Below are 24,994 nucleotides of genomic sequence, written 5' to 3' on the forward strand. Positions count from 1 at the left end.
TTTTTTGTTGTTTAAGCCACATAGTCTATGGTATTTTGTTATAGCATCCTGAACAGACTCAGACACTAAGTGACGAGTGGTCCACTGGTGCCACCATCACTGAAAGGTACACTATATCATATCAATTCTGGATCACCTCAGAAGCCTCCAGTATCATTTTCCTTCTCTTGGTTTCTACTTGACGTTTTGCCAATACCCATATAACTGATAAAAAAAATCTTCCCAGAACATAATAAAATCACATCACTTCCTGATAAAGAATCTACCTTGGTTTACTGCTATATCAAGTTCCTTTTTTTTTTTAATTCAAGTCTCCCTAAAATAGCCCCATAATTCTTGATCCTTGCCTCTAATGTCAATCTCTCTAACATGTCATGTAACAAAAATTCAATCCTGTTTATATTTTATTTAGTTTCATAAAGTCTTCTAATGATTTATAACATACCACACTATTTATGTATAATGTAAGATGCAATTAGTACCAGACTAAGGGGTTGCCTTTTCAAGTGTTGCCATAAGGCCACCTCAGAGAATATTAGGAAAACAAGCATTTCATGACCTAAGTGTCAGAAGATCAGAATTTTAGCTTCAGCTCTGGTGCTAACCAGTTATGTGACCTTAGGAAGATCATTTTATCTCTTTCAGCCTCTGCTTTGTCATTTGCAAAACGCAAGGCTTATATTCAATTATCTCTTAGGTTCTTATAACTCTAACGCTTTATGAGGCTCTTATCTCTCATAGACAAGGGTTATTTAAGGACCAAAAATAAACAGCACTAGCTTATAAGTTAGTGATTTTATAGGAAATATGCATTTGAAGCAACTTAATAAACTTTATGATACCATATTTACTAGATACATAAATTAGCAATTTATTCTTATATGGATTTTTATTTGTTTCTTGTTTCTGTCATTTGTGCAAAGTGTTTTGGCTTTTGTTTATAATCTAAAGCAGTCTACCTCTGACTGATGTGTCTGCTTTACACAAACTCCAACATTTCCAGACAATCCCAATTGCTTTGAATCTGCTCACATCTGGTCACAATAAAGATAAAGCTGTGATAACGTTTCTAAAAATAAGTTAAAATTATCTGAGTAGGCAAAAAACAATAACCATAATAATAGAGATTGCTACATCTGGTGAAAAATGAAGGGAACTGCTGCAGATTTCCTGCCTCTTGGTCATTTTACCTCCAAATTTTGCTCAGACTCATCCACACAGATTACCCTCTATGGTGCTAACAGTACAAACCCACTATTTCTTTCAAAGGCAGACTCAAAACCCACTTCACCAGCCCTTTCTTCCTCATGAGACAGCAGTCATGCTTAGCTCCACTTCAGTCCCTTCCCAGCTATGAACCCTCCCTCCTTAACCATCTACATCAAGGCACCATCATCATCACTCTCCTCACCGCTCAGGAAGTACATCCTGATGTGCACACTCCCAACTTCTTATCCTCCATACCAATATCCTACACCAAATTTTGGCTATATCCTGGCCTGTTCTTCTAGATTGCAGATATATTAAAGCAAAATATATTGATGGCCGAATACTGACACATAGGTTAAGATGAAAATATATTTATTAAATTCCAAAGTTAGTGCAGGCTAGGAGACATTTGATAGTGTGAAAAAAGGAAGAGAATACAAGTCTTCATAGCCGAATTAGCTTTGTCATGCATGAGTCTGATAGGAAGTCAAAGCTTCCATCAAAATGGAAAATGACCTGTGTAATTCTTCTGCTTGGTATATACAAGACATTAACCATTCCAGGTAATGCTAATAGCCAAGTTACATAGAAGGAAGAATGAAGCTTTTGAAAGATAGTAAACGGCAGTGGTGAAGGCCACTGGCTATGGATTCAAGCTGTCCAGGCTCAAGCCCCTTTGCCAATTACCAGCACAGAGATCCTGAGCAAGTTACTCTACATCTCTGCGCCTAAATGTCCCAATAATAGGCTGGGGATGGCACTACCTCCTACCTCAGGGAGATTTTGTGACAATTAAGTTGTTCGCACATATGTAAGCGTGTAGAATAAGCATTTCCAATTATTGTTGCTGTTGTCAAAAGGACCCTCAATTAAACACATAAAGCAGCAAATTAAGAACAGATAGAGGGCTGCTAACAAAACCTGTGAGTTTTACCAATTGCAAATGAAACAATTGGGAATTTTCAGCAATTAATCAATCCTGATTCAAGGAAGGAAAACACATTATAAAGAACCTGGTGGAACACAGAAGAGGATCATCACACACACAAAGATTTCAAAGAAAAAAGACCCCGAATAGATCCAGCAGAGGACATTCCCTTAGCATCTAATTCCTTAGTTGCTATCAATAATAGAATAATAGTGGGAGTCATAGTGGAGTTTTCCATGCATATATGTAAAGAATAATGTTTATGTTTATTTAGTGGTATTATAGTTATTAAATACAACTCATATATCTGGGCTCAGCTCCTCACCTTATCATATTTAATGTTGTTTTTGTAAAACCCAGGCTCCTAAGAAGTGGATATTTGTACCTTGTGATTCACGTGTCTGGAGTGGCTATGATGCTGGACCTAGGATGGACATGCCAGGCAAGAAGCGCTTTCAGAATGGTGCCTTGTTCCTTGTTGTGCCACCAATTCAATTACACGATTCCTCTGAAGTGTCCTGTGAATTATTACAAAGGCACTTAAAGTCTCAACTTAAAGAAATGGGTCCACTTCCTCCTTTCCTGACTCCTATCTTTGTACATCTCCAGTATATACAGCCAGCCAGTCTCTTCTTGACTCTTCCTCCCGTTCTTCCCCAAGCCTCCTCCATTTACATGTCTCCACTAGTGAACTACTACCATGCCTTCTTCCCAAGACTGCTTTTCTTTCATCTAGCCAATATGCTGTGTGACACCTCACTTTCTGCTTTTCCTACTCCAAGCTCAGTATTTCTATGTGATTTTCACTCTCTAATCGTTTTGCACATAATTTTCCTCTTTCTGTATCTCTCACTTAACAAATGATGTGCCAGACCGCTGGTGTCAGTCATTAACCTCAGGAAAATGTGTTCCCTCTCTTCATTCTGTTTGTTGGTTGAAAAGTTAGCCTAATCTTGATGATTTGATATTAATGCTAGCAACATATGGTGTTAATTAAAAGATTTCACTTTTATCAGATAAGGGGTATAGTATTCTTATCTCAACTTCTTTACAGCAAGAATTCTGAACTCTGATGCTAGAAGACCCCATCCTCACCATATCTGACCCCTCCATCTTACTCAGAAAAGTATGTTGGTGATGTAGCTTGGCAACAATATCCTTAGAAATTTGACTATTCTTATCAAATGACAATGAAAATGATTAGATATTAGTCCCTGGCAAAGAGATTTTTCCTTGACTATGGCTGGTCTGGGCTGTCAACTACTCTATTTGAACACAGTATGGCCCCAAGAAAAATTTAATCCTCAAAGAAGACAGTAAGTGCTACTTCATGAAAAGTAAGAGAGGCACAACTCTGGGTGAGTATCTGGGAAAATAGACATGTTTATCCTGTAAACAGAGGATACAATTCAAGAGGAAAGCTCAGTACTTTAGTATAAGAGCTATGCACATATTAAAAAATTATTGGCAAAGTTATATTTGGAGAGCTCTCAGGCTCTCCATAACCCTACCTGCCTCAAGAGCCAGGAAAGAGGAAAAGCTGTGATTGCCCTTGGTGAAGATATTTCTCTGACTAGGAAGGGCAGCACAACCAAAGCCATGCCAGAGGTGGGCAGCAAGCCCAACAAACCACAAGGCCCACATTGGTAAAAAGCAATGATCTAATTAGGTCAGCAGGCAGAGCACAGGGGCTGATATGTATGGAGAAGCACCTATGTTCAAGTCCTAAACTAGAAGCTGTTCACTATGTCTGCATTTCTTCCTGGTAACACCAAGAGTTGGATCATATGATTACCATCTCAGATAAGAGAAAATAGATTCAGAGAAATTGACTCAATTTCCCAAAGTTATAGAAGTCATGAGGAAAGCCAGTCTCCTGAAAGTCTTTGTGACTCTTTATCCACTGTACTACCAAGTATCCAGAGAAGAAGGGCAGCGTGGGGAGGAAGAAGTATAGAGAAATAATCCAAGGAGGGAATTCACACCTGAATGAGAGGATAGTGAAGCAAATTCCTAAGAAAAGAACTTATTGAAAATGGCTGAAACCACAACTGAAAAGCATTTACAGAGACCTTACTATATAGTTAATTTGAGGATAATCATTCAACAACTATAGATCATATATTTTGGGGGCATGGATAAAAATGTTCAAGGAGCACCTGGGTGGCTCAGTTGGTTAAGAGTCTGACTTTGGCTCAGGTCACGATCTTGTACTAAGTGGGTTTGAGCCCTGTGTTGGGCTCTGTGCCTACAGCTCCAGAGCCTGCTTTGGATTCTGTGTCTCCCTCTCTCTCTCCCCCACTCATGTTCTGTCTCTGTCTCTCTCTCAAAAATAAATAAACATTAAAAAATATTTTTATTTTTTAATAAAATGTTAAATATTAAATACCAATACCTTTTAGTTAAGGAACTTTTAAAAAAAATGTTTATTTATTTTTGAGAGAGAGACAGGGACAGACAGAGCATGAGCAGGGGAGAGGCAGAGACAGTGGGAGACACAGATTCCAAAGCAGGCTCCAGGCTCTGAGCTGTCAGAGCAGAGCCTGACATGAAGCTCAAATTCACGAACCATGAGATCATGACCTGAGCTGAAGTTGGATGCTTAACCAACTAAGCCACACAGGCGCCCCTAGTTAAGGAACTTTTGAAGAAAGCATAAAGACAGAGTTACTTTGCCACATCAGTGCTAGAAAATTATGTCAGGAAAGGCTTCACAGATGGGTGACTCTATGTGAGTTTCATAAACTAGCAGGCATCTACCAAGCAGAGGTGTAAGGGAGAAAGTAGAATATAGGGATTCCCAGCAGAGGACATGAGCAAAGGCACTGAGACTTGAAGTAGCATAGTGATCTATAAAAAGCAAACTGCAGAAGTCTACAGTAAAATTTACATGCATGAAATGTACTTCAATGAATTTTGACAAACATATTCAACTGTGTAACTCGCACCTCAATCAAGATATCATCACCCCCTGAAAACCCTCTTGTGACCCTTTAATTCAATTGCTACCAACCATGGTCAATATCTGGTCTAAATTTTATCACTATGGATTGGTTTTGCCTGTTCTTGAATTTCTTATTAATGGAATTATTGGTATGTTTTCTTGCATATAGCTATCAACATAAAGTTTTTGAGCTGCGTGCACAAGTAATACATTGCTTTTTGTTGCTGAGTAGCATTCCAGTGTATGGATATACTACAATTTGTTTTCCTATTCAAGGAGTAGGTTGGTGATGGCTAATGCACAGAATTTGTACAATGATGGGTTGAGGAATGGGAAATGTATCTTAAAATAAACCTGAAAAAAAAAAAAAGGACAAACATCATAGCAAATAGCTTACTGAGGTATTTGGATTTTATCCTAAGGGCAACAGGTAGCCAGCCATTACAGGAGTTCTAAGGAGTTTTAAAGGGGGTGGGATGTATATATAATCAGAGACTAATACCCAGCTTATCACTAAGGGGAAATCTAAATCTCTAATCAGTAATTACTTACATTTCACCTCAAGGTCTGAGTCTTTATAATTGCCATCCAGAGTGGATGCACTCCTTCTAATATCCCTCATTTTCATGTTCAGCTAACCTATTTTGAGCACCTATTATGTGTCGGGCAGACTATTAGTAAATGCCACACACATAATGGTTCTTAAGGTTCCTAACATCTTCATTGCTCATGAGGATATTCTCACATCTCCAAGATTTGCCTCTACAATACAGCCTGGCCATTTGATTTTGTTCTGCATTCTCCAGCTGCCTTGTCATAATGGGAGGATTTGATTCTGCTCATTCTTTTTGGAAGAAAACATAACTGTGTGATTGGAATTACAGCTGAAAGCAGGTCTCCCCACAGCACAGACACACTGTTTGAGTGGCTCAGAGGTATTAGTGTTTAAACATTTCATGTTCAGTCTCATATAAGCTACCAGTGCCCATTGGACAACCAGTTGGCAATTGCCAGTTGGATTGGCAGTTATGGCAGTTTTCTAGGTTATCCAATGGAATGATTTTTCTGACCCTTTTGATGGGACTAGAGCCAAAAATGCATTCACACAAAATACCCTAGACTCCATTTGTCAGAGGTAGCTCCAACGTAGGAAGTATAAAAAGAAAAAGGGCCATCAATTTCTATGTCCTTTGAATAGACTCAAAATCATTTGCTTGTTTTATCCTCATCCATTTAAAACTGCTTTTCTTTTATTGAGTACAACTCCTTAAGAAAAATCAAATTTTATCAAGTATAATTGTTTTAATACAGAAAAATACTGCTCAGTTATAGAGAACTACATGCTTCATAAAATGCTTTGTGAGTTGAGTTTTATGTCAGGGAATTTTGGAAGGCAGGTTGGCAGGTAACGCCAGCATTGTGGAAAGAAAATAAAGAGAAATAGTAATGCTGGAGGAAAACACTGAAAAGACATCACTGTCCCCTGGTCCAAGATGAAAAGTGAGTTATTTGCCAGCAGTGGGCTTCCTAGAATTCAGGGAACAAAGACTAAAACAAAGATGGGCTAAGCTCAGGGACCCCAGAGGAAACTGAATGCAGGCTTCCTGGCAAGCAGGAGAAGCTTGGGCCATGAATGCCTACAAACTGGAAATGATCCACATGGCAAAGGTCTCTGATGGGCAAATGAGGGCAGAAAGACTCACTAGCCAAGCCATCAATGATCATGAGGCAGATGGACATTAAGAAGATGGACTGTTTTGCTGGATTTTCATTTGCCCATTCTCAGTCTATGGGTAAAATATGTGTATGTGTGATATATGTGGAACAGGATAATTTCAGGATACAACGTATCCTGTGTGTATTCTCTTTCCCTTCCTTTGCTTTGAAGCAGAGAGTAGGCTCTATGTTTGTTTCAGGAGAAGTTCATGGCAGAACAACCTGGTCTTTCTTTTCACAAGCTTAGCACTTCGGGAAGAATGAGGTTTGAAAGAAAAAGATGTCCCCAGGCTGAATTATGAGCCTTTGGACTGGGAATGGTACTATAATCTGTGGTGACACACAACTTCAAGGAAACTGAATCCTACATGGGTCTTCTGAATTGACCAGAACCCCATATTTCAAGAATGGCATGGGAGAGCAGAGCCATCTCATTGAAAGTGGAAGGCAGGTTGGGAGGATAGGTATTTCAGTGGTTCTAATTCTTTATGATCTCCAAGCAATCCCAAACTTTCAGGCCAATAGTAAGGGACAGAAAGAACATCCACATGACAGACCACACCAGTCTCTAGCCAAGCTGATGGGTGAAGAAGTACAACTGATTTTTTGTACAACTGATGTTTCAGTACAAAGTCCCTTTCAGACCACAGGGTAGATGGGAAATTCAGGCAAGACAGTGTGGATTTGCAATTGCTTGGTTGACTGTCACTGAACACCACTCATGCTCATTGCCCAGCAGCTTTTAAATCTCCAGGATAAATTTGGTCCCTTTATAGTTAAAAAGTTACTTCCTGCATCATTTTATCTTTTATCTGCAGTATGAACCATCAAAGACTTTTCCCTGAACTTCCCCCACCAATGAAATTGTAAAATTATATAAACTTCTAGTTTTGTTCCCTGATCTACAATCTGCTCTCTGTACCTCATTCAGTCTTGAATAGTCTCCTTTAATTTGGAAGAAATCCCTCTTACCTTAATCCCACTGGACATTAGTTTTGAAAACAAAGCCCATGAAGCTCTCCCACAAATTTTTCTAAAGAAATGAGCAGTTGACCTCACTATTTCCTTGAATGGAGAGGAAAGTAAGTTTTTATTATTATAAAATCATTATAAGATTAAGATTCATTGGGCAACTGGGAGCAGGAAAGTAGAGTTTCATCGCTTCTAAAGTGTTCATTCCACTTGTGTCAAACATCTGTATTCTAAGCTTCTCTCCTTCCTTGGGCTAAAAATATGAAGCGCTTTGTATGCTCTAGTCAACATTTTTCTAAATTTACCTTCGTCACAATGGGCATTTCAGTCATACCTATGATAGAAAGGTGACCAGTGGACCACCAAGACCTATCTGAAAACTTGGTAATGTATGTGAAACCTTGGTAAAGAATATGAAAAGGGAGGCACAGGGATGACTGTAGTCACCCCTCCAGGCACAACAGGGAAAGAGTCAGAACAAAAATTCCATTGCTGTCCTAGGAAAAGCAGTAATTACATGCACAGTCCCATCAGCCAGACTTCCTAAGTGGAAATCCTGGCTCCACCAGGATTATGTGCCTTTGATAAGGTACCTGGCCCCTCTGTGCCTCAAATCCCTCACCAGCAGAGCGAGAATATTAATAGTAAATGTTTCAAGTGTTGTTGGGAATGATTGACTCAAAATTTACAGATATCCATATTACAGATAGCAAGAAGAGCAAACTGAGAGAAGAAGACATCCCTCCCCTGAAGATTCACACACTGCTTGTGCTTATGTCCCACTGGCCAGAATGAAGTCAGAAGGATACATCCTGTAGTCAAGGGAATATGATCTTTATCCTGAGAAGCCATGATCTAAGATTTGGAGGGTTCTTTTTCTGAGAGAAATGGGGAATAAGTATGAGAGAACAATTACCACCTTGTACCAGAAGTATCTCTTAAAAGACTGAGTTTGTGGATGGAGATTCATTCCCACTACATAAGCTTATTTTTCTCCAAAATGATAAGTATTTCCACAAGATTGGGAGAAGATATGTTAAGGAAGGAAGCATTCCTAAATTTAAAACTCTTACCTACAAAATTTGTATGGAACCACAGAAGACCCCAAATAGCCAAAGTTATGTTGAAAAAGAAAACCAAAGCGGGGGCATCACAATCCCAGACTTTAGCCTCTACTACAAAGCTGTAATCATCAAGACAGTATGGTATTGGCACAAGAACAGACACATAGACCAATAAAATAGAATACAGAACCCAGAATTAGACCCACAAATGTATGGCCAACTAATATTTGACAAAGCAGGAATGAGTATACAGTGGAATAAAGACAGTCTCTTTAGCAAATGGTGCTGGGACAACTGGACAGCAACATGCAGAATGAAACTGGACCACTTTCTTACACCATACACAAAAATAAACTCAACACGGACGAAAGACCTAAATGTGAGACAGGAACCTAGAGGAGAAAACAGGCAACAATCTCTGACCTCAGCCGTAGCAATTTCTCACTTGACCCATCTCCAAAGGCAAGTGAAATAAAAGCAAAAATGAACTTTTGAGACCTCATCAAGATAAAAAGCTCCTGCACCGCAAGGAAACAATCAACAAAACTAAAATTCAACTGATGGAATGGGAGAAGATATTTGCAAATGGCATATCAGATAAAGGGTTAGTATACAAAATCTATAAAGAACTTACCAAAATCAACACTCAAAAACCAAATAATCCAATGAAGAAATGGGCAGAAGACATAAATATCCACTTTTCCAAAGAAAACATCCAGATGGCCAAAAGACACATGAAGAGATGCTCAGCGTCACTCATCATTAGGGAAATACAAATCAAAACCATGATCAGATACTACCTCACACCTCTAAGAATGGTTAAAATCAACAAGACAGGAAACAACAGATACTGGCAAGGATGCGTAGAAAGGGGAATCCTTTTACACTGTTGGTGGGAATGCAAACTGGTGCAGCCACTGTGAAAAACAACATGGGGGATTCTTCAAAAAATTAAAAATAGAACTACCCTATGACCCAGAAATAGCACTACTAGGAATTTATCCAAAGGATACAAGGAGGGCTGATTTACAGGGGCACATGCACCCCAGTGTTTACAGCAGCAATTTCAACAATAGCCAAATTATGGAAAGAGCCCAAATGTCTATCAACTGATAGCTGGATAAAGAAGATGTGGTTTATATATACAATGGAATACTAATTGGCAATGAGAAAGAATGAAATCCTGCCATTTGCAATATGATGGAACGGGAGGGTATTATGCTAAGTGAAATAAGTCAGTCAAAGGAAGATATATATCATATGTTCCAGTCATGTGGAACTTAAGAAACTTAACAGAAGACCATGGGGGAAGGGAAGGGGAGAAAATAGTTTCAGAGAGAGAGGGAAACCATAAGAGACTGTTAAATACAGAGAACGAACTGAGAGATGATGGGGGCGGGGAATGGGTGATGGTCATTGAGGAAGGCACTTGTTGGGATGAGCACTGGGTGTTGTATGTAAGTGAAGAATCACAGGAATCTACCCCCAAAATCAAGGGCACACTGTATTTAGCTAACTTGAAAATAAACTATAAATAAATAAATTAATTAAATAAAACATTCTTATTTGTAAATAAATTAAGAAAAAAAAAACCTCTTATCTCCTACAAAAGAGTATGAGCAAAGCAAGAGTTACTCAAGAATAACTTCATTTGGTGCCAAACCTATCTTATATGGTGGACAGGACAAGCACTATAATCCTGAATTTATAGACTAAGAAAATTGAGGTTTCTTATTCATACAAAACCTAGTGTCTTATCCATGACTTCTGACCAAAAAACAAGTATTCTTTTCATTAAACTAAATTTAGTTTGTAGCCCATCTAAATAGCTAATCACTATATACAGCACATTTTATAAGAAGCAATAGCACTGAGCAAAGTAGTATAACATTGTATTTTAGAAGCAGGGCATCTGAATTCTGTTCTCAACTCTCCTGCTCCTTAGTTTGTATCTTGAACAAGTAATATTTGTGTACTTGACTTACCAGGTTGAAATGTGAAAGCTTTGTAACTTCACTCTTCATTCTATATAATGTGTCACCAACCACAGTATGAGCTATTCCCAGGCAAGAATCTAGCCCTCATATAACAGAACCACTTGTTACTGAGCATACAAAAAATAACTCTATAATATGTGATCTCTTAGACTAGATGACCTCTAAGGTTATATGGAAAAATGTTTGGATACCCACAAAGCATCAAGAAGCACTGAGTAAAGGCCTGGTGAATAAGTAAAAGCACCTCTGATTTATACTGTTTGGTGAATAAATCATTTGATAATTGTGGCAAGTGAACCAAAAGGAAATTGAGATATTCTAGGAAGCAAGGTGAATCAGACAAGAGTCTGGAAAAAAAATTATTTTTTAATGAATTTAACCACTGGTAATTAGGATTGGCAGTAGAAATTAGCATAAACACACCATCCAAATGATAATGCAACTAGAACATTGTTATAAATTCTTAATGCCTCTTTTAAGAATAGAAAATGACAACTCATCAAAGAACAATTCATCAGGGTTCACCCAGCACTGACCCGAGTGCTTCGTTGCTCTGAACTGTGGAATCTGTTCCAATTTACCAGGCAAAATGCTTAGAGTGGAGAAAAGAGAATTTTCATATATTAATAGTCTAGATTGGTAGGTTTCAAAATTTCTTGGCTGAAGCAAATTGTTCCATTTTTCAAATAAATTAGCAGGCAGAAATCTAAAGTAATAACAATAACAACAATAACTAGTATTTATAACTATGTGACAGGTACTATTCTAAATATATATATTAATATATTTAAACCTCATAGCATTACCCAGAAGTTGGTAATATTATTACCCCCAGTTTTTTTTTAAATTTTTTTAATGTTTATTTATTTTTTAGAGAGAGAGAGAAAGAGAGAGAGAGAGAGAAATGGAACCCCAAGCAGGCTCCAGGCTCTGAGCTGTCAGCACAGAGCCCAATCTGGGGCTTGACCTCAGGAACCGTGACATCATGACCTGAACCAAAGTCAGATGCTTAACTGACTGAGCCACCCAGGTGCCCCAAGACACAATTTTTTGAAGTCTCCTTTCTGTAACAGAAGTGCAGAAGTAAACAGCAGATTCCCCCTAATGAAAATAAGTGTTCAGAGCAATGTAACTACATGCTCAGTACATGTAACTACAATAGATGTCAGCAGACTATGGGAGAATAAGGACCACATGGAACTCTGCCCTTTACATACTCAAGAGTTGACCAACAATGTATAAAGAGGGAAATGTATGGTTTTCATTTCCATGTGGTAGGTACCTTCGCTGCAGTTTGTTTCTCAGCCAGGATTTGCATTGTTAATCATAGTGTACCCACCGTAGTGGCCTTGCAAGTGCAAGGCCTTTCTCTCATTCTGGAGCCCTTTCTTTTTCTTTCTCTGTGGAATGAAGTAGAATGTGATCCCCAAATCACAGACCCCTGGTCTGTGATAAATGTTAGTGACCAAGAGAGACTCAGGCAAGAGAGTATGACCGGCAAACTACTATCAGAATTCAACTAACCTGGGAGATACTCAAGCAGATCTACCCTGACTATACTGCATTATGGTATTTTCTTGTTCAAAAGACAGCATAATTTTGTTTTTAATGTTTATTTATTTTAGAGACAGACAGAGTGTGAATGGGGAAGGGGCAGAGAGAGAGAGATGCAGAAGCCAAAGCAGGCTCCAGGCTCCAAGCTGTCAGCAGAGCCCCACGTGGGGCTCAAACTCACAGATCGGACTGCAAGATCATGACCTGAGCCAAAGTTGGACGCTTAACCAACTGAGCCACCCAGGTGCCCCTTTAATTTTTTTAATGTTTATTTTAGAGAGAGACAGAGAGACAGAGAAGACAGCATAATTTTGTATTCACAGGAACATAGACCTCAGACGGTAGCAAAAAAGTTTCACTTGCTTTAGAAATCCTTCTTATGGGGCACCTGGATGGCTCAGTTGGTTAAACGTTTGATTCTTGACTTCATCTCAGGTCATGATCTCACAGTTCGTGAGTTTGAGCCCCGTGTCAGGCTCTGCATTGGCCATGCATGTGGAGCCCGGTTGGGATTATCTCTCTCTCCCTCTCTCTCTGCCCCTCCCCTGCTGTCCCTAAGTAAACAAACTTTTAAAAATATCCTTCTTATAACTTAATTCAGTAAGTGTTTATCCAGCCCCCAATCTGTTCATGGCACGAGTCACTTCAAGATGACAGTGACACAGTATCATCCATCAGTGTACTATGGTAATCATGATCATCTTTGCTCGTTGAAAACCTTTATCTGTCAACCATTCCTCTCTTATTATGGATGAAAGTTTTCATCTTTAAACACTTTTCCCTCAATAGCAAAAGACTCCAGTGCCTCTCCTAACCTGGACACAGTAGGAAGGAAGTACTGGTTTTGGCATCACAGAAACAGCCTCCAAGGGCAAGGAGTTCCCAGGATCAGCCTAGGCTGGGGTTCACTCAGTGGAAATTTAATCAGGTTTGTTAGCGGGTGTGAAGAATTCTAGGGCACTAACCACACATAACAATCGTTGTCTTGTTTTGGCACATGTATTATGGAGGTTTTACCAGTCGGATGAATTGGCTGTTCCAGAAAAAAAATCCTCTATGCGAGGGAACTGTGTTTAAGTGGAATAGATCTGGCAGGTGGTGGTCCCGAAGGAAGATCTTTTTCATGTTCAAACCTGAACATTTCTAGCTTATACCAGAGAAATGGACAGAAAGACGGAATATGTATGCACTGGCTAGAAAATGAGATCTCCAGCTCTAGGCATCGGCTCTTTACAAGAAGTTTTAATATTTAAAAATCTTTTCAAAAAATGCAAACACAGAACATACGTCGTTTAAAATAAGACTAAATTTAGCTTGGAATTTTGAAAGCCTATTATTTAGATATGCAACAAGATAACTACTATCCCTGCTGTGATCATGGATTATAAAATATGCAAGTGTGAGATTGCTATGCTTCACTGATTCCCTTCTCTCACATTTATTTTTATTTTATTTTATTTCTTGGAGGAAAAACAGATGTGTGTACAGCCCTTTGGTGAAGTATGAACAGCACCACATCAGGAGTTCATATTGGAAAGTTTATAATTGATCACGATAATTTAGTAGTACTTTTTTAAAAATTTGATAAAATTGCTGCACAACTCTAGATTGCACAGAAGTTGTGCAATTTAGTAGTCATTTACAGAGGAATATAAAAAATAAAGTATCCATGTTTCCCCAAGAGAAATGGAAACACAATTTCCTAAGCAAAATCTATTCGTGTTGGAATTTTTATTAGCTTTCTGTAATGGAAAGGCTATTAAATATATATTGTTTTGTGCTTCTGAATAGTTTTCACATCTCCTTAAGTGAAGACAAGATCAGTATTGCATCACGAAAAGTACCGTTCACGCATTGTAAGCGCCGGTTCACAATGCAATGGGCTGGATAAGGCAACATAAATTCCAAAATCTAAATAGGGCAAATGTGTTAAGATGAAGGATAGCTTTATTACTTACTCCATAGATGCTATGAAAAGGAACACAGAAACCTGAGGTTTGAAGCGAGCTTTTACTGAAATGTTCTTTAAAGCCATTTATTTGAAAAGGTAATGACATCTAGTGGCAGATTCAGCTCATCACTACTGTGTTCTCACAGACAGATCTTTGGCAGGCCACCTTTTTAAGACATTCCAAAAATAAGAAAATAAATCTGGCATTTTGGGTCAACATGAAAGATTGAAAGTTTATTGCAACTAAAAGAGCACGTTTTCATTTAATAGTCAAAGCCGACAAAATGAGACTAAGCTAGCAATTTGAGAGAGTGAGGGTACTGTTCTCTTAGTATTCCAGTGTGTTGGTGCTCCAAATTTTCTAGAGTCAATTCCATCATTTCAATGAGGACAATTAAATTAATGAAAAACACTGTTATTGTCTATTCTGATAACATATAATAATGTCCACTGGTACAAAATAATGGGTAGAAGTATGGTCTTGATCCAGTCCCACTTCAAGTGAACCACGGAGTTTCAGCCACAGTATTCTACAAACTTTCCCTCTCTTCTCTAAGGAACTAAACCCAGTTAGACTCTCTGAAAATATTTACTGAGAACTTACAGGCAGGCTATGGATCCTTTCCGCGTAAGTGTCTGCTTAGACACCATGGGCTTACATGGACAATTTCTCTCTTCAGAAGTATATTCTAGATTACATGGAATATTTAGGCCAACTTTAACCCCCAAAGAATCCTCCACCGGGTGTGATATAAACTAGAAACTATTAGGTTATCTGTGGAAATGGTTTGAGAAAGCTTGAGATCTCATTAAAAGCTCCATTCCCATGAAGTTATACTTGGTTCTTAATTTTAATCAAAGACATTTTCAACACCTGCTAAGCCCCAGTCACTGCATTAGACCTAAGGGAGTAAAGCCAAATAAGTCAGAACTCTTGACCTTGGAACTTCTCAGTCTGGTGGACCATGGAATCAGGAAGCACAAAAATGCTAAAGCAAAGGTAAGCCCTGGGTTCTTTTATGAGAATAGAGAAGTTACTTACCCAATTTTGTGCAGGAAGGAGGAGGAAGTAATGACAATGAGAAAAGCCTTCCCTGACCAGATGGCATTGGTGCTGACTTTTAATTGAAGAAGTCAGAGATAGATGAAGAAATGCATGGTGGTGGGAGAAGGTAGAGCTTAGGTAGAAGGAATGGAGATCATAGGACTTACATGAAAAACAAATCATTCAACATTCATTTTACACTAAAGAATATCAGTTACCTTTGAAGGATTTTAAGAAGAAACATGATAGTATAGGGGCACCTGGGTGGCTCAGGTAGTTAAACATCCAACTTCAGCTCAGGTCGTATTTCATGGTTGGTGGATTCAAGCCCCACAACAGGCTCTGTGCTGACGGTGCATAGCCTGCTTAGGATCCTCTCTCTCTCTGCCCCTCCCCCACTCATGCATACATGCCCTCTCTCTCTCAGAAAGAAGGGAAGGGAAGGGAAGGGAAGGGAAGGGAAGGGAAGGGAAGGGAAGGGAAGGGAAGGGAAGGGAAGGGAAGGGAAGGGAAGGGAAGGGAAGGGAAGGGAAGGGAAGGGAAGGGAAGGGAAGGGAAGGGAAGGGAAGGGAAGGGAAGGGAAGGGAAGGGAAGGGAAGGGAAGGGAAGGGAAGGGAAGGGAAGGGAAGTAACAGTATGGAATTGGAATTCTAGAATGATACTCCTCATGGAGAATGAATCCTGGGCTCTAAAGGACCCATTAAAGTCACAGAAGACTATGTGGGAGACTATTTGCTGGATTCTCTGAGAAAAGAAATCAAGCCCACCTAGTTTAATTCCAAGTTGGCTAGTTAGACTCAGGATGTGTGCAGCTTGGGCAGCAAATCTCACAAATTGGCAAATTAGCCATTTTTAGAACTCAAGCAACTTTCAGTCATTTTGCTCATCTAGAAAACTTTCTATCTTACTTCCTCCTACTTAACAACAACAAGAGTTTAAGAAAGAAAAGGAGAAGATGATAAAACTGACAGTGGCAAGAGTCCTTGTGAGAGTTTTCCTGATGCTTCAACTGCTGCCAGTCAGGTTGACCATCAGTCAATACTAGAAGTAATTTGGGGCACCTGGGTGGCTCAGTCGGTTAAGCAGCTGACTTTGGCTCAGGTCATTATCTTGCGGTCTGTGAGTTCGAGCCCCGCATCAGGCTCTGTGCTGACAGCTCAGAACCTGGAGCCTGTTTCGGATTCTGTGTCTCCCTCTCTTTGACCCTCCCCCGTTCATGCTCTGTCTCTGTCTCAAAAATAAATAAACGTTAAAAAAAAATACTAGAAGTAATTTTTCTGAGAAGTACAAGCAGAGAAGTACAAAATGCAGACCAAGAGAGAAAGTACACAGCTTGGGGAGAACGGTCAACTCTAATCCCTCTTTGGGCAGACTGGTTGTTTTTACTGCTCTAGGAAAATGGCAGAACAACCTCTTGGGACTCTTACTCTTCCACATATCATTCAGAGCCAGGCTTTCCTCACCTTCCCTTGAAGCACAGTCTGATGATATGACTATTTCTCCAGCAAACCTCAGAGCATAAAATCAAACCAATGAGCCCAGAGCTGAAACAACTATTCAAAGCATTTCAGAAGGAAAACTTTGCATTTGTTCCTTACATGTTTTGCACACATAGGAGGAAAGGAAGAGGGGTCCACTACGCCATACGCAGGCAAAAAAACAAAAACAAAAACAAAAAACCAGATACCATGATGACAGATGAGCAAAGCTGCTATAGCTTTCAAGACAAGAAACAATGTTGGCCTAAACAAAGGCAGTGAGAACAGGTGGGGATGGGTGTCGGGGGAATGTGACCTGTTTTGGAAATACTAAGGAAATTGAGTTAAGAAAACTTGCTGACCAGTTAGTTGGATGTAGAATACAGAGGAATGGAAAAATCTGAGATAATGCCCAAATTTCTGGCTTAGAAGACTAAGCAGTGATGCCATTCACCAAGCTTAAAAATGTAGGAGGAGTTAAGATTGGGAAGGGAGGGAAAAAAAGGAAAGGAATTAAGTTTTGTTCAAGTAAGGCTGGATTTTCTGTGGAACATCAGTGAGCTGTCTTCCAGGGTTGCTGTTGTTGCTATCCTTTTCTTTTGGGCTGTGTGGGACTTTATATATATTAACCAGTTATCACATATATAATTCTTAAATACTTTCTCCCATTTTATAGGTTGCCTTTTAATATTGTTGATGGTTTCCTTTGCCTGCAGAAGCTTTTCAGTTTGATGTGGTCCCATTTGTTTATTTTTGCTCTTTTTGCCTTTGCTTTTGTCACAAAAATATTTTTTTAAGTAATAAACTATTCAAGCTACACCCTTACTTTATTCCCTTTTCCCAAATTTCTTTCCTTCAGTGCATGCTTACCTCTTAATGAGGACTTGACTTTTCAGGATGTTTCCTTAGCACCCTGCTATATACATCCACTCAAACATGCACCCAACTCCTCTTGGGAATGTCCCATAAAGAAGCTGTTTTGTTTTGTTCTACTCTGGGTTGTGGTAGGTACAAAGCAATCTCTAAGAAGCAGAATCAGGGACAATGAGGTATATGCATCTACTCCAACATCTCTTCCCTTTTTGGACAAAAGAGAGCATCTATCTAAACCCTTCTTAGCACATTTGGGTCACAATGAAACAGACTTGGAGGAGAGAACCATCTCTCTAAGGGGACCCTCAAGGTTCTCAATTCTGACCATGGTCTTGCATCTTCTGAGTTAACCATAAACCCCAGGAACCAGATCTAGTGGGCCATTCTGAGTTCTTATTAGGTATTTGAATATCTAATTTGAATATCACAAATTATGATAGAAATGTCAATATTGGTCATGTGGCCCCCTGAAATCACAAAACCAAAATTAAACTGTAAGAAAAATCTCACCTAACCTCAAATAATTGTTTATCTTAACTTCTTTCTTATCAGAAACTTACCCAGTCCTAATCTTGTTCACTCTATCGCCCAGAAAAATAGCCTTATTTAAAAAAGGAGCACATGTCAACAAGAAGATAAAAGTAGCATCTATTTTAAATTAAACAACTTTATTACATGTGACTTACTCTATTTTAACACAAAAGGTAGCATTTTAAAATACTGATGCCTTTATATGTAATCTTGGCTAGAATATTCCCATATTTGATCATGGAAATCCATTTACCAAATTAACAAACTGCATGTAATCCAGTATCAGTTCAATGATCAACTCTGCTTTGCTGTAATTTCAAAAAATTCCGCAATTATTTACCACTTGTTATATGCTAATGCTGTACCAGATAAAGAAGGTGATGGATGAAGGACTTAGTGCCTACCTTCAGAAAGCACATGGTCTAGCAGTGTAAGAGAGCTTCATAAACCAGGAGTGATGATACAGCGTGGTAAGTGTTTGCTGCTGGCACATAGTTATGATGTGACAGGCTCTTTAAATCTACTCCTTAATTAGATGAGTTAATTCATGTCAAAAGCTTAAAAGAGTGACTGGCACACTACAAACTCTCAATAAATATTAGCATCTTTGGGAATAACATATCAGTGATCCATTTTAGAAATGATTGAAACAACATACTAAGAGAGATTAAATAATTTAGCAAATTAGCTAGAATGTGGAGAAGCTGTGATTGGCACTGATGTTGGAATGACATCAAAACTCACAACCTCCCCACCCTGCTCCACTACTTCTCAAAGTATGCAGATGAGAAGAGAAGTGAATAGGGCTTCATTCTGCCCCTGGAGGGGGAGTTAAAGTCTTCTGAGGCAGCAGCACAAGAACTGGGACTTGAAGAAAATATTCATTAGGAGGCAAAGAGCAGCAGAAGGAAATTCCAAACAAGGAAAGCATCTGAAGAATAATCAAGGCTCAGACAGGCATGACATATCTGGGGTGGCAACAAGTAGTCCAGAGGGACTGCAGAGTTAGAAGTTCAGGAGGAGATTCAAGAGGAGACATCGTGGAAAAGACACGGAAAAGACAACGCTGAAAAGGTCGCCTGGGAACAGATGAGGAAAAGCCACAGACTGTGCTAATTAACATAACACTCTTGGTACTGAGGAATTATTTGTCGTTTTAAGAAGGAAACAGACATGAAAAGGGAAAGGTATCAGAAACAGGTAATTTGGGAGAAGTGAAGAGAGGCACTGAGCTGCCTGAAGACGAAACCATTATTAGGAGACTCTCTGATGATAGACTGTCTAAACTCACTGAGAAACGAGGAGAGCCAGAGAGGGGAAAGGCAGAAAAAAATAAAGGAAGGGAAAAGGAATCCCAAAGGTAGTTTGGACATGCCATCAGCAAGACTTACTGACTGGTTCCTGGGGATGTGAAAAAGAGGAGTCACAGATGCCAAAGTTTCCAGCGGGAGACGCCTGCGAAGTAACTCCATGAAGAGAGCGGAAGTGCAGAGGAGGAGAAAGCTTACCATGGAACAGCTCTGTGATCTTTAAGAGGCCTTAAGTCCTGCCAGGTGAAGCTGGTAACTAGCATCTCCCACACGAGGTCTGAACTGGAGACAGAGGTTTGTGGAAATCAAGCACAGTTGCGATGGAAATGGATAAGAGAATCAGAACATCAAAGAACCAAGAATTCATCCTTTGGTAATACCAATATTCCCAAGCTCCCAGAAGGAAAAGAAATTTAGAAGGACACCCGTAAATAGCAGTCAAAAAATTAAGAGGAAAATTGCAGGAAAGTAGTGATTTGGAAGACAAAGGATGCTTTATTATGGTAAATGCCACAGAGGTCAAGGAGGATAACAGCTGAAAAGAAGCCATTAGATTCGGCAGACAGGCAGGTCAGAGGCTGTGGGTAACCTCCAGAAGCCGGCTTCTGTGGAGTGATGGGTGTGACAATCCGGAGGAAAGAGGCAAGCAGTGGGTAGAGACTTTTCTTTCAAATTCGGCTACAAAGAAGTGAAGATATTGAGCGATAGGGGACTCAAGATCGAGGGAAGTGGTGATAATTCTATGTGGACATTTTTATATATTGACAAACTGATAAGATAAAGGGCCAGTGAAGACAACTGTGAAGATATGAGAGAGCTGGGAAATAAGACTAACTCCTAAGAAAAGTCAGTGTGGAATCTCTAAGGATTAACAAGCTTTCATTCTATGTATCGGTTTTCCTTTAGTCCCTTGCCAGTCTCCTGGTGTTTTTAGAAGAACAAACTTCAGCTCACCGGTGCTAGGAGCCCAGAATAAATACTTTTAGAAAACAATAATTGGCCTTTTTTCAGGCAGTCATTTTTTATAATCTCTTCAGATACACAACCCATTATTTTTATGGCTTCAGCAACGTGGGTCCTCAAATCAAGGTGTTTAGTGGCAGATACCTGCAGTTTCAGAGCGTGACACCTCGTCAGTGCCTTCCTACTATTTCTTGCCAGGCCTTTTATTTACAGCTAGCTCACCCACATGTTCTCTCTCTCTTATATCTATCTTCTATATCTGTCATATATGCATATCTTAAATATATCTTGTAAAATGCTTTAGGTATAGAGCACTCTCTCATTAATTCTCCACTTACTTCAGGATTTATCCCACCTGCTGCTAATAAACTGGTATGATTTATAACATGCAGTTAACTTTCACCCATTACAGCCTAACTCCGAAAGCTTTCCAAACACTATTCTAAACCTTACTGAAGCTGAGCCCCTACCTATTACCAGATATTTCAAAGAATACCTTAGAAATAAGTTTTGAAAGCCGAAGTCCCGCGGGCTTCCCTCTAAGAGACACTTACACTACCCCACACTTGGAATAGGTTTCAACTACTTAGTCTTTTTTCTTAAATACATAATTCGAATTCATACTCAACCTATGCATCTTTTCACAAACAAGTCATGATACCTATTTCAGAATATGTTTTCTAAATGCCTTAAGGGAATTAGTTCTCACATCAGTGAGAGTTTAGGTATAGCCACAACCTCAAGGCAAGTGGATGGACAGGTTTGTAAATGCTTTTCCTATGTGGCATAATTAACCATATTCTTGAGAGACCACAGGATGATCTTCGAGGTATTTAGCTCAGGTCTCTGTATTTCTTCTTCAGTCACCCAAATTGGGGCCATATTCACAATGTTACTGAAGTAGGGGAGACTGGTGGAACAGCAATTCTGGGGAGGAAGAGAAGTGAAGATTGAGAAGTTTTTGAGGAAAATCCAGATGAAGACAGATGTCTTACACTGCCACTTACGGTAAAGTTCATGGCTAGAGATAGCACTTCCTACGCTGAACGTGAACACCTTTCTTATTTCTGGAAAGGTCCCTGGTATTTGCTGGGTGGGGCAAATGGCTCAGGTAACTTTATATTTTATTTTTTCCAAATTGGCACTCAGCAGTCCCAAAGTCAGGAACTGTCATAAATGACAAAGATTAGTACTAGTTTTCCAAGGAGAAACATCAAAAAATAGCACCAAGCCTTAAAGATTTTCATTCAGCAACCAGAACATAGAGTAGGTGGAAATAAATGGTGATGAGATTTCAGATGATTAGTTTTCATCCATGATACAAGAATAAATGGGTTCCATTTAATCAATGAATAGTTTTTCTTAGCTCATTTTTCCCTTTATCCAGCTCTCAAATGACTATACAAATGACTATAAAGAGGGCTGGGAATGGGGGTGGGGGGTGGGGAAGGGTAGTAAACTGAGCTACAGAATCATAAAGGAGGTAAGATTGGGTATGCATCAGTGAAAGATAGGATGTGGAATTCCCGTAAGAAGTTACCATTATAAAAAAATACTTTAGAAAAAAATCTTCTCCTTACCTATGAAAATAGAGAGAACATAAGCAAAACTGTTTCCCTAAAAACAACATAGGCACCATTTCTGCTTTCCTTTGATAAGCCATTATGAAGGGAAATAATTAACCATGGCATCTTCTAACCATTCATCCACAAAACTTCCTTAGCAGAGACATTTTCTATTCTACAGTTTATAAATGGATCTAGGCTTCCATATTCTCTATGAAAGCACTTATTAAATGAATCACTGTATTCTTTAACAAGGTCCTTGGCTCTCTCCAGAAATCACAGGCCCACATCAAATCTCATGGGGATTGGCTGTCTAAATTTACATGATGTCTTATTCCCTGAGTGCTGGGTAGCATTAGGGAGATAGCAGGATGCAGTATAAGGAACTTAGGCTTAGGAATCCATAAATGGTTTCTATCCTGGCAATCAACTGAAAAGTGATTTGCATGAGTTATAATCTCTTTGAATATCAGTTTCCTCATCTGTTAAAAAGTAAAGGTATGTCTTCTTCAAACTCTTAAAAAGTTGATTTTCTTGTTATAAAAGAATTTGAGGTGATCATCATTTTGCAAGAAGCTAACATCACTTTTTTAAAATGAGAATGCTTCATTAAAAAAACCCAGAGGCAGAATTACATGATTAACTCTTTATATTCTTTTCTGAGTTATCTTTAGTTGTAATCATAGTCATACACAATCATACTGATTAATATAAAGAGTAGATCACATAATTTATATTTTATATTTAGACCAGTTAATGTGTTCAACAGGACTTTGTTCTTTCTGAAGTCCTAGTTTCCATATGAATTATAAACATCTTTGTTAGCAGCTGTTTTACTATAATGTCTTTCTTGGAGCATGTAGGTGTGGTAAGACCTGCAAAATGCACAGAGAGATAAATATCCTCTTAGCTTATTCCGGTCATACAGTATTTCTTCCTGTGGTGAACATTTTCTGAAGAGTCATTAAAACACTATTTTCCCTGCATAACTAATAGCAGCATGGGGTTAAGTCAAGTGAATAAATGACTAAACGGAGATCATTTTCTTAGAGAAATTGTTTTCTCCTATGTCTAAAGCTTGTGAATTGTCTGGTATTTGTCTGACTCATCATCATTTTTAAACATTATGAAGTAAACAACACATGTGCATACTTGCACTCATTTACATATCACACAAAAGAGAAATAGACATCATGTCCTAACATCAAAGCCTGAACTGCAGCACACATCTAGAGTTCTGGAAGGTGATTTAGATAATTAGCTTCAAACATTACTGATTCCTGAATTTTATAGGGCACAGACCTAACCCTCACATGCCATTCATTCATTTATTTGTCTGTTCATTCATTAAACACATGGTAATGTAATGGGTCCTAGCTAAATGCTGAGAAAATATAAAGACAGTCCCTATAAACACTTCTCAACTGATGACAAAAGTGGACATGTATTTAATACTATATATATATATATGTGTGTGTGTGTGTGGGTGTGTGTGTGTCTTATACCTTATCATTATACCAATATACCTTATAGTACAGGTATGTTCTGGGAACTAGGTACTGCAGAAATGTTTTTCAATTATCCTTCCAGATTTCCTTTCTGCCCCTCTCTGTGGTGCTCTCAGGAGGCAATCTTTATGGCTATTTCGGCAGCCTTACCTTCCGGCTTCACAATGAGTTCAGACAATGGAAGACATTGAAAACAGGACAGAAGGTGCAAGAATTCTGAGGACAGGGTGCTTATTCCCCATTTCCTCCTTGAGAGATAGCTACAGATTGTACAATACACCAAACCTCTTGTCAGGTGGTCCTCTCCAGGATAAACCACAAGGCACGACCTCCTCTTGCCCCATCAGGCACAAGGGTGGTAATAACTGCCAGCTTTTGCTAGTTCTAAGCTCCTGCACTATCCTTCATAGGTCTTCCTTAATCATATCTACACATTTGTAAATAATCCCTATGTTAAACCCTCCTCAAGTTACTCCTTTTAAGTATGAGGTCTATTTCCCACTGTTTTCTTGATACATCATTCAAACCAAAATGGGCTGGGAGGGAACACACTTAGGAAGACAAAGTACACCACCTGGTCATAAAGAAGTAAAAGTTGGAAAGGAGAAGAAAGGGATTGGGGAAGGGACTATGAAAGTGGAAGGAACTGCATTGACAAAAGTGGAGAGGAAAAGTAATATTTGATACCTCTAAAGCATCTGGAGTCTCTGGGAAAGCAGTGTAACAGACAAAGAGGCAGACAGGAGACAGATCATATAGGGCCTGGTGCTATTGAAGGGAATTTGAGTCTCATTATGAATGCAACTCATTTTCCTTGAAATATTTTGTTCAGTGCAGTTTCAAAAGGTCACAATGGTGGCATTTTTTAAATTAGAGGGGAGAGAATGAAATTGGAAATAGGGAGAGCATTTATCAATTTATTACAATTATCAAAACAATGCAGTTGAGAAATAATGCACAGCTGGACTAAGGTCATGCCAGCAGGGACTGAGAGAAGGAAATGGAGGAGCATATATTTGATAGCATTTGGTGACCAATTAAACATTGACAGAAAGGTAATGAAACATACTGGCTTAAATGGCTTAAAAATGATATTTTTTGAGGGAGAGGATTTATTATGGGGTTAGCAAGGTTCTTCTAGTTTTGCATATTTTGACTTGTTTTTGTCCTCCCAGAAACTCCTAAAAATAACAATTTTATCCCTATTTTTTTCAAAGATATCGAGGTATACAGAGCTTAAGCAACTTGCCCAACATCATACAAGTTCAAAAGACAAGAGTGCAGGAAAAGGAGGAGTTTGGAGAGGGGGGTGAGCTAGATTATGATAACAGGTTGGAGTACCATTAGTTTCTCTAATAGTCGGAGACTATTCAAGTCGGGAGACAT

The 24,994-nt window shown here is 39.0% G+C and overlaps 1 long non-coding RNA gene across 1 annotated transcript in view; it reads right to left on the bottom strand.

Annotated features, from left to right (window-relative positions):
- Positions 1-2,504: 2,504 nt before the first annotated feature.
- Positions 2,505-24,994, bottom strand: part of LOC147583121 (uncharacterized) — a 165,079-nt gene continuing 142,589 nt past the window's right edge. Inside the window, exon 5 of the long non-coding RNA XR_015245547.1 lies at positions 2,505-2,655. This is a non-coding gene — a long non-coding RNA (uncharacterized LOC147583121). The remainder of the gene's footprint in view (positions 2,656-24,994) is intronic.

The sequence above is a fragment of the Puma concolor genome, chromosome A2 (assembly GCF_028749965.1).
Source record: "Puma concolor isolate L17-30 chromosome A2, mPumCon1.1.hap2, whole genome shotgun sequence".
Classification (NCBI taxonomy): Eukaryota; Metazoa; Chordata; class Mammalia; order Carnivora; family Felidae; genus Puma; species Puma concolor.